The sequence below is a fragment of the Delphinapterus leucas genome, chromosome 3 (assembly GCF_059928025.1).
Source record: "Delphinapterus leucas isolate spDelLeu-1000000601 "Yukka" chromosome 3, BTC_Dleu_Yukka2, whole genome shotgun sequence".
NCBI classification, from domain to species: Eukaryota; Metazoa; Chordata; class Mammalia; order Artiodactyla; family Monodontidae; genus Delphinapterus; species Delphinapterus leucas.
The window spans coordinates 38,629,180-38,639,061 of record NC_143131.1 but is presented as its reverse complement, the minus strand read 5'-3'; positions in this window follow the sequence as shown (position 1 = coordinate 38,639,061).

Below are 9,882 nucleotides of genomic sequence, written 5' to 3'. Positions count from 1 at the left end.
CCACACCGCAGAAACTTCTTAAATACACTCCCAAGCTTCACGCTCCCTCTTAAATTCCTGAGCCATGATAACCCATGTAACATCACTGTTCACTAATGAACCGAATAAAAAGTCAGAAGACAGAACTGCATTTTCAATCCGGAAAAGCCTGTGAGGAAAAATGTCAGTTAACAGTTTGATGAACATAAAATTTAAGGTAAAATTCATTAACACAGCATTTGAATATAAAAAAGATCTACGACAGCCCGGAGATGGAGACAACCTAAGTGCCCATCATCAGATGAATGGATAAAGAAGACGTGGCACATATATACAATGGAATATTACTCAGCCATAAAAAGAAATGAAATTGAGCTATTTGTAATGAGGTGGATAGACCTAGAGTCTGTCATACAGAGTGAAGTAAGTCAGAAAGAGAAAGACAAATACCATATGCTAACACATATATATGGAATTTAAGAAAAAAAAATGTCATGAAGAACCTGGGGTAAGACAGGAATAAAGACACAGACCTACTGGAGAATGGACTTGAGGATATGGGGAGGGGGAAGGGTGAGCTGTGACAAAGCGAGAGAGAGGCATGGACATATATACACTACCAAACGTAAGGTAGATAGCTAGTGGGAAGCAGCCGCATAGCCCAGGGATATCAGCTCGGTGCTTTGTGACCGCCTGGAGGGGTGGGATAGGGAGGGTGGGAGGGAGGGAGACGCAAGAGGGAAGAGATATGGGAACATATGTATATGTATAACTGATTCACTTTGTTACAAAGCAGAAACTAACACACCATTGTAAAGCAATTATACCCCAATAAAGATGTTAAAAAAAAAAAGAGCTAAAATTTATCCATATAGGGGAAAATAACATCTACCAAAATATATGTTACAAATAGATATAATAGTAGAAAGACATAAGAGAAAAACATTGAAAAATAACAGTGAGGCCAATGGAATGTTTGTGAATTTTTTAAAAAATTTTTGAAGCTTTGAGGGTTTTTTGTTTTGTCTTAACTTTTTAGTGTGAGGACAGTTAAGTTCTACCCACTTAGCAAATTACAATTACATAATACAGTGTTATCAGCTATAGTCATGTTTTACATTAGATCCTCAGACCTTATCTGTCTTATAACTGAAAGTTTGTACCCTTTTAGCAAATTCTCCCTATTTCCCAACTCGCCCCAGCCTGGGATCCACTCTTCTGTTATGTTTCTATATTTTGGCTATTAATCCCTTATCAGAAGATATATGATTTGCAAATATTTTCTCCCATTTGGCAGGTTCCCTTTTTGTTTTGTTCATAGTTTCTTTTGCTGTGCAGAAGCTTTTTAGTTTGATGTAGTGCCACTTTTTAATTTTGGCTTCTGTTGCTTTTGCTTTTGGTGTCAAATCTGAAAAATCACTGCCAGGACCTATGTCAAGGAGCTTTTTTACTGTACAGTTACTGTATAGTTTTGGCTTTATTTTGTTACCATAATGTGAATTATTAACCTAAATAACACTTTTGCAAATGAGTTTGATTGTTGAGTCCAAATCTGTCAATAATTTGAAGCAAGGAAATATATATGTATATTTATTTAAAATCTATTAATGACAATGGATTATTAAAATCAATTCTCTAAGGAAAAGTCAAACATATTAACAGTTCTGAAGATTGTTAACTAACTCTAAGAAAAGAGAGCAAACTGTAAGTAAAATAACATTTTTAAGGTAACTTCTCCACTGTTAATAAATATTTCAACCAATGAAAAGTTGCTTCTTGCCATCAAACTTTGAGTTAATAATAATAACAATAATAATAGTACTAATGAAAATCAAGCAGAAAGAAAACAAAGCTAAGGATACTTCATTTGCTGAATATCAATTAAGTTATTATGCAGACCACTTTCTGAAACACATGTTTAGCTGAGTTAAAGCACTGAAACATATAACAGTTACTAACTCTTAACATACAGATGTTAAAAAGTAGTTTATTAAAAGTCATCCAAGAAATGCAAATTCATATTGTTTCCTAGAAATTTCTTTTACATATAGTTGGCCATATGAAGAAATTGAACATCACCCTAGGTCTGTATGCATGTCTTTTAGTGGTCCAAAGACTAAACAAATATTTAAAAACCCAGCGATAATATGGATCTAATTTACGGTTTACTGTCTTGCTACATTAAGTAGGTATAAATAACGTGCATAGTACACCTTTTTCAAAACTGAGAAAATGCCATTGATGCTATTTGTAATGGTTACTTTTATTTAAATTGAAAGACAAAAGCATTCATGTGATTCCTCAGGCCAGCACTGTTTTGATGTAAGAAAAAGAAATGATCATCAAAATGCAGCTCCTTAAGCAAGTGCTTAATTTCACACTTTCAAAAATAGTGCTATCTTTCTGGTCAGGCCAGCAAGAATTGAGAAAGATTAAGAAAGTGCTTAAAGATGTTTATTAAAAAATAACTATAGGGCTTCCCTGGTGGCGCAGTGGTTGAGAGTCCGCCTGCCGATGCAAGGGACACGGGTTCGTGCCCCGGTCCAGGAGGATCCCACATGCTGCGGAGGGGCTGGGCCCGTGAGCCATGACCGCTGAGCCTGCTCGTCCGGAGCATGTGCTCCGCAACTGGAAAGGCCACAACAGTGAGAGCCCCGCGTACCGCAAAAAATAATAATAATAATAAATAAATAAAAATAAACTATAAAAATGTGAAGGAGACACAGCACTGAGCATTCCAAATAGAATAAAACCATCATCAAAAAGACTCAACAACTATGAAGAGTTCTTCAAAATATACCATGTTTTTTCTAGAAAACGAAATCTATCAGTTCCAAATGTCTACTTTAGTCATGTATAAAGGCCCCAGTGATTCACAAAAAACAAACAAAGAAAACTATCCCAAGGCATCCTTGCTTTTTATCATATCCGCCATAGAATCTAGAAAAAGTCTGCTTCTTGAGAGTTTAATTCTAAGTGAAATTTTGGTTCTCAGTGAATTTTTTGGTCATAAGATGTTTTGCCAGAACATGAACATTGTAGCTGTTTTGTTCAGCTTAAATTTTTTAGTCATCTTAATTTTTATTGTTCTATGTTTTATTTTTATTTATCTTTTATTACATTGTTTTAAAAATACAGAAGTACTACATACTTATATTAATTTGGGAAATAATACAAGACATATAAAGAAAAGGTTAACTATTTCTTCCTTCTCTGAAATCTCTACATCCGTTGCCCTAGGAAACATGCTAACAGCCTGATGTGTTTTCATCCACATATTTTCCCCTGCTCATAAATACTTATGAATATTTATATGTATATGCATTTTGATTTTTTTGTTCCTGTTGCACTTGAACATTTTTTAAACCAAAACCATAACTCTGCAATTTTCTTTTTAATTGGACTAGGTGTCCCTAGCAACATTTCAGGTCAATATAGTTGATGTATTAACACATTTGTTTTCATAGCTACATTATTTCTATAGTATGGTTATTCCATCATGTGTGTGTGATAATATCCAAAATGATCTTATAATTTACACTTGGATCATTCAATTTGTATCTTCCAATCAGTAAAGTTGAGAAATATTTTATGCTTTTCTGACCTTTTGGAATATCTCTTTTATGAATTAGTATCATTATCTATGATAGTCAGTACTTGGTATTGTTTGTCTTTCAATTTTAGGCATTCTGAAGGACATGTAGTAATATCTTATTTTGAATTTAATATGTATTTCTTGGATTCCTTAAGATTGTAAGCACTTTTTCATAAGTTTATCGGTTATTGGTTTTCTTCTCTATTTTGAAGCCAATTGTACATTGTTCTATTGGTTTGTTTTTTATTGAATTGTAAACATTCTTTAAATATTTACATATGAGGTCTTTTTTGTTTAGTTTTATTTTTTATACATCTTTATTGGAGTATAATTGCTTCACAATGTCATGTTAGTTTCTGCCATATAACAAAGTGAATCAGCTGCATGCACACACATATCACCATTCCTCTCTATCTTGAGCCTCCCTCCCACCCTCTCTATCCCACCCCTCTAGGTGGTCACAAAGCATGGAGCTGATCTCCCCATGCTATCAGCAGCTTCCCACCAGCCATCCATTTTACATTTGGTACTGTATGCATGTCAATGCTACTCTCTCACTGCGTTCCAGCCTCCCCTACCCCTGCTGTGTCCTCAAGTCCGTTCTCAACGTCTGCATCTTTATTCCTGCCCTACCACTAGGTTCATCAGTACCATTTTTCTAGATTCCATATATATGTGTTAGCATACGGTATTTGTTTTTATCTTTCTGACTTACTTCACTCTGTATGACAGACTATAGGTCCATCCACCTCATTACAAATAACTCAGCTTTGTTCCTTTTTATGGCTGAGTAACATTCCATTGTATATATGTGCCACATCTTCTTTATCCATTTGTCTGTCAATGGACATTTAGGTTGTTTCCATGTCCTGGTTATTGTAAATAGTGCTGCAGTGAACATTGTGGTACATGTTAGATATGAGGTCTTGATTGGTTACATGTCAAAAATATCCTCTTTTTCCACTCTGTTGCCTTTTTATTATTCTAAAAGTGCCATTTGATGCAAATTAAGTAACTCAGTTTTAATATTGTCCAATATATCATGCTTTTCAGTTATGGTTAGTATTTTTGTGTGTCATGTTTAAGAATTCTTCCTCTACTCCACTGATGGCTCTTATATTATTTCCCAAAAATGTTATTGTCTTGCATTTCACATTTAGATCTTCAAACTATCTGGAGTTAATAGTACATATGGTAAGAGATGAGAGTAAAGCTTTGTTTTTTTCTCCCATGCAGTTGTCCAAATTGCCTATTTATTGAAAGACCATCTTGTTCTCCCTACATGGTAGGGCAGCCCCTTGGGGTGGGTCTGTTTTGAATCTCTTTGCATCTATTTGTCAATCCTGTGTTAATACCTCACTGTTTTAATAACTGTAGCCATTTACCTATTAGTCTAAATAACTGGTAGAATTAATATTCCTTCTTTTGCTCCTTAATATTGTCTTTGCTATTATGAGTACTTTTCATGACCATATACATTTTAAATAAAATTAGTTTCTCAGTTTCCACGCAATGCCAAAAATTTCTCAAACTTTAGTGAAATTGCATTAAAAAAGTCAATTTGGAAATATGACACTATCCAGAAGGACAGTACAATGATTTATTTCTTTAATTTCTCTCAATTTCTATGTAATTGATTTGTTTTTTTTGCTACAGTAAAATATAGCTTTAGAATTTTTATTGCTATTTGTTTCTGGCATATAGAAATATAATTGATATTTTAATACTGACACTGTTCCAGCAATGCAACTAAACTCACATTTTAATCCTTCTAATTCATTTCTGGACTTCACAGGGATTTTTATAACTAATAATAACAGTTTTATTTCTTCCTTTCCAAGCCATGTACCTTATTTTTTCCTGCTTTTTTTGAACTATCTAAGCCCATTCTACATATAAAAGGGAAACTTTTCAATATTCCATCATGTATGATTTTTTTTTGCATTTTATTTTATTTATTTTTTACACAGCAGGTTCTTATTGGTTATCTATTTTATACATATTAGTGTATATATGTCAGTCCCAATCTCCCAGTTCATCCCACCACCACCCCACCACCCCGCTTTCCCCCTTAGTGTCAATACGTTTGTTCTCTACATCTGTGTCTCTATTTCTGCCTTGCAAACCAGTTCATCTGTACCATTTTTCTAGATTCCACATATATGCGTTAATGTATGATATTTGGTTTTCTTTCTGACTTACTTCACTCTGTATGACAGTCTCTAGGTCCACTCACATCTCTACAAATGACCCAATTTCATTCCTTTTTATGTCTGAGTAATAGTCCATTGTATATATGTACCACATCTTCTTAATCCATTCATCTGTCCATGGGCATTTAGGTTGCTTCCATGACCTGGCTATTGTAAATAGTGCTGCTATGAACATTGAGGTTCATGTGTCTTTTTGAATTGGGCTCTCTCTGAGTATATGCCCAGTAGTGGGATTGCTGTGTCATACGGTTATGCTATTTTTAGTTTTTTAAGGAACCTCCATACTGTTCTCCATAGTGGCTGTATCAATTTACATTCCCACCAACAGTGCAAGAGGGTTCCCTTTTCTCCACACCCTCTCCAGCATTTGCTGTTTGTAGATTTTCTGATGATACCCACTCTAACTGGTGTGAGGTGATACCTCATTGTAGTTTTGATTTGCATTTCTCTAATAATTAGTGATGTTGAGCAGCTTTTCATGTGCCTATTGGCCATCTGTATGTCTTCTCTGGAGAAATGTCTATTTAGGTCTTCTGCCCATTTTTGGATTGGGTTGTTTGTTTCTTTAATATTGAGCTGCATGAGCTGTTTATATATTTTGGAGATTAATCCTTTGTCCATTGATTTGTTTGCAAATATTTTCTCCCATTCAGAGGGTTGTCTTTTCATCTTATTCATAGTTTCCTTTGCTGTGAAAAATCTTTTAAGTTTCATTGGGTCCCATTTGTTCATTTTTGTTTTTATTTCCATTACTCTAGGAGGTGGATCAAAAAAGATCTTGCTGTGATTTATTTCAAAGAGTGTTTTTCCTGTGTTTTCCTCTAAGAGTTTTATAGTGTCCGGTCTTACGTTTAGGTATTTAATCCATTTTGAGTTTATTTTTGTGAATGGTGTTAGGGAGTGTTCTAATTTCATACACTTACATGTAACAGTCCAGTTTTCCCAGCACCACTTATTGAAGAGACTGTCTTTTCTCCATTGTATATCCTTGCCTCCTTTGTCATAGATTAGTTGACCATAGGTGCATGGGTTTATCTCTGGGCTTTCTATCCTGTTCCATTGATCTATATTTCTGTTTTTGTGCCTGTACCATATTGTCTTGATTACTGTAGCTTTGTAGTATAGTCTGAAGTCAGGGAGTCTGATTCCTCCAGTTCTGCCATCATGTATGATTTTTGCTATAGACTTTATCAATACCTTTTAATAGTTAAAAAGTTATACCTTTTTATTACTTTATTAAGTAAGTGCCTTTCTATTTCTAGTTTACAAAGTGGTTTTGTTTTTAATCATACATGAAATGCCAAATCATGTCAAATGCATTTTCTAAATTGGTAGAGAGGAACATATGTTATATTTATTTTAGTCTATTAATGTAATGAATAGTACTTAGTAATGTTCAAGTGTTAAGTTAGGCCTTTATTCCTGGGATACTTTCAACTGTGTTGAGATAAATTATCATTTTTATATAATACTAGATTTAATTTACTAATGTTTTCATGAAGATTTTTTGCCTTTCTCTTCACGAAAGAGAAAAAACTATATATATATATAATATATATATGTATATATATATATATTTCTTTTTGGTAATAGCTTTAGTGTTCTTAATAAGTTTTAACAATACCTGATGCCTTAAGTGTTATGTTAACTTTCATGTCTAAAAAAGTTTGTGTAAAACTGGCTTTCTTCTTCCTTAAACACTTGTTAGAATACCCCATTGAATCTACCAGAACCTGTAGTTTTCTACAGACAAGGTTTTATTTACAGATTCAATATCTGTATTGGATAAAAGAATATTAACATTTTCTATTCTTATTTTAGTTTTGATGTGTTGTATCTTTCTAGATCATCTACATTTGCAAATTTATTGGCAAAAATTTTTATAAGATTCTCTTATGAACTACTAAATATCTGTAGCATAATACGTATACTATGAATAATATGTACATATAGTAATTGTTTTTTCAATCTTGGTATTGTTATTTGTGCCTTCTCTCTTTTTTTTCTATATTAATTCTGCAAGAAATTTACAAGTTTTTCCAAAGAAAAATAACTTGGTTTTCTTGACTCTCTTTAGTTTAAAATAGCTTTTGCTATTTTATGAATTTCTCCTATTAATTTTTATTATTTTACTTTTATTTTTTCTCGGGTTTATTTATTGTTCCTTTTAAAAACGTCCTTTCTACAATATGCATTTTACACCTGTCAACTTCTCTCAGAGCACAAGAGAACTATTAATGTACATACAGGTCTTTCTCCTTAAGTAAGAAGCAGGAATGAGAAGTATTTAGGGGACAGAGGGAAAATATTGAGTACCTTCAATTGCTTTTTTGTTTTTTTCTTGGAATGCTGCATTCTCTAGTATTCTTTTTTGGTATTTTTTAATGTTTTTAAACAGATTATAATTATTATTTGTCTAGCTATTCTCGTTTCTTTTTTTCAGTGGAAGGCTTGGTATAAATGACATTTCACCATTACTAAAAACCTGGAATTTATTTTTATACATGATGTAATCTAGTTTTACCCCCCAAATAGTTAATGAATTGTGTTAATGCCATTTTTTTACATAAACCATCATTTTTCTTAGAATTAAATGAATGCCAATTGTGCCAAACCAAACACTATATATATATATATATATATATATATATATATATGACTTATCTGTATCCCATTACTGGTTTCAGGTTTCTCTATTCTGTTTGACTACTTACTTGTCCATTCCTGTAATAGTATTTTTTTATTACATTAGTTTTATAATCAATTTGATTGTACTAATTTTGCTATTTTTAAAATAGTTTTCTATATGATTTCCTGGAGCTCTATGGATATTATAGCTACCAATAACTTGTAAGTTTACAAGATTGTGAATCGATAGTGTTAAGTCAGTCCATCAGTGAAAGGGGTATATTTATTTATTTTAACTCTTTTTATGATGTTCTTCAAGACAGTTTTTAAACTTTTTATCTATATAGATCTTATGCATTTTAAGACTTCTTAATAGATAATATAGTTCTGTTGTTTTGTAAAACTGTTATATTATTAGTTGAGTAAGTTTTGAGTATCTGTTGATTTTGTGAAGTTTTCTATGTGGATGTTTATATAATCTACAAACAATAATAGTTTTATTTCTTCCCTTTTAATTCTTACATCTCTCTTTTTTTATTTTCTTATGGATAGTGTTAAATAATAGTAATGATACTGAACATCCTTGACTGAATACTGCTTTTGATTTTATCAAGTTTATTCATTAAGTATTATAGAGATTTGTGTATATTGCTTTTACTAAGTTAAGTTTTTATTTCTAGTTTTATAAGTGTTTCAAATAATAAATAAATGGTAAAATATTTCTATTGCTTTCTCTAAATCAGTTGAAAGATTATTTTCCTTTTGACCCATGAAAATAATGAATAACATTAAAAATTACCCAATATTGAACCATCCTTTAATTTCTCAGATATCCTTACTTAAGAAATTCTTGGTGATTATATTTAAATAATCTATATTCTCTGTTTATACTTATTTTTCAGAAATTCTATTATAAAGTTATTGACACTTTAATTTTTTAGCACTTACTGTTTTCAATTCTTTATTAATTTTGGTGTTTTCTGGCAGTTATTCAATCTGAAATTCGAACCCACTAATTCATTATTTGGCTATTCATCTTCTCTGATGAGCTCTTTATTTAAACAATTTTATTTTTCATTCTCAGTATTTCCACTTGGATATTTTATATAACTGCTTGCTCCTACTTGGTGTTATCAGTGTCTTATACCTATGAAAATTTATATTTAATTCCTTGATTTATTTTTCACCAAATAATCTTAATCCTGTTACAGCAGTTCAGTGATTATCAATCATCAGTTCAGGTTCCCTGCCCCAGCCCTGGTACCCATGGGGGTTGCTGCTGTGATTTTCTGTGCTTACCTGTCTGCCTCTGCAATTTGGGGCACCACGGTTTACCTTGTGAACTCACTACCCTTACAGATCTAAGTAAGTTGTTGATTTTCCAGTTTGCTCAGCTTTTTACTTGTTATTAAGATGCAGTAGCAATTTCCAAGCTTCTTACATGTAGTGGGGGAAACTCTTCTCTCA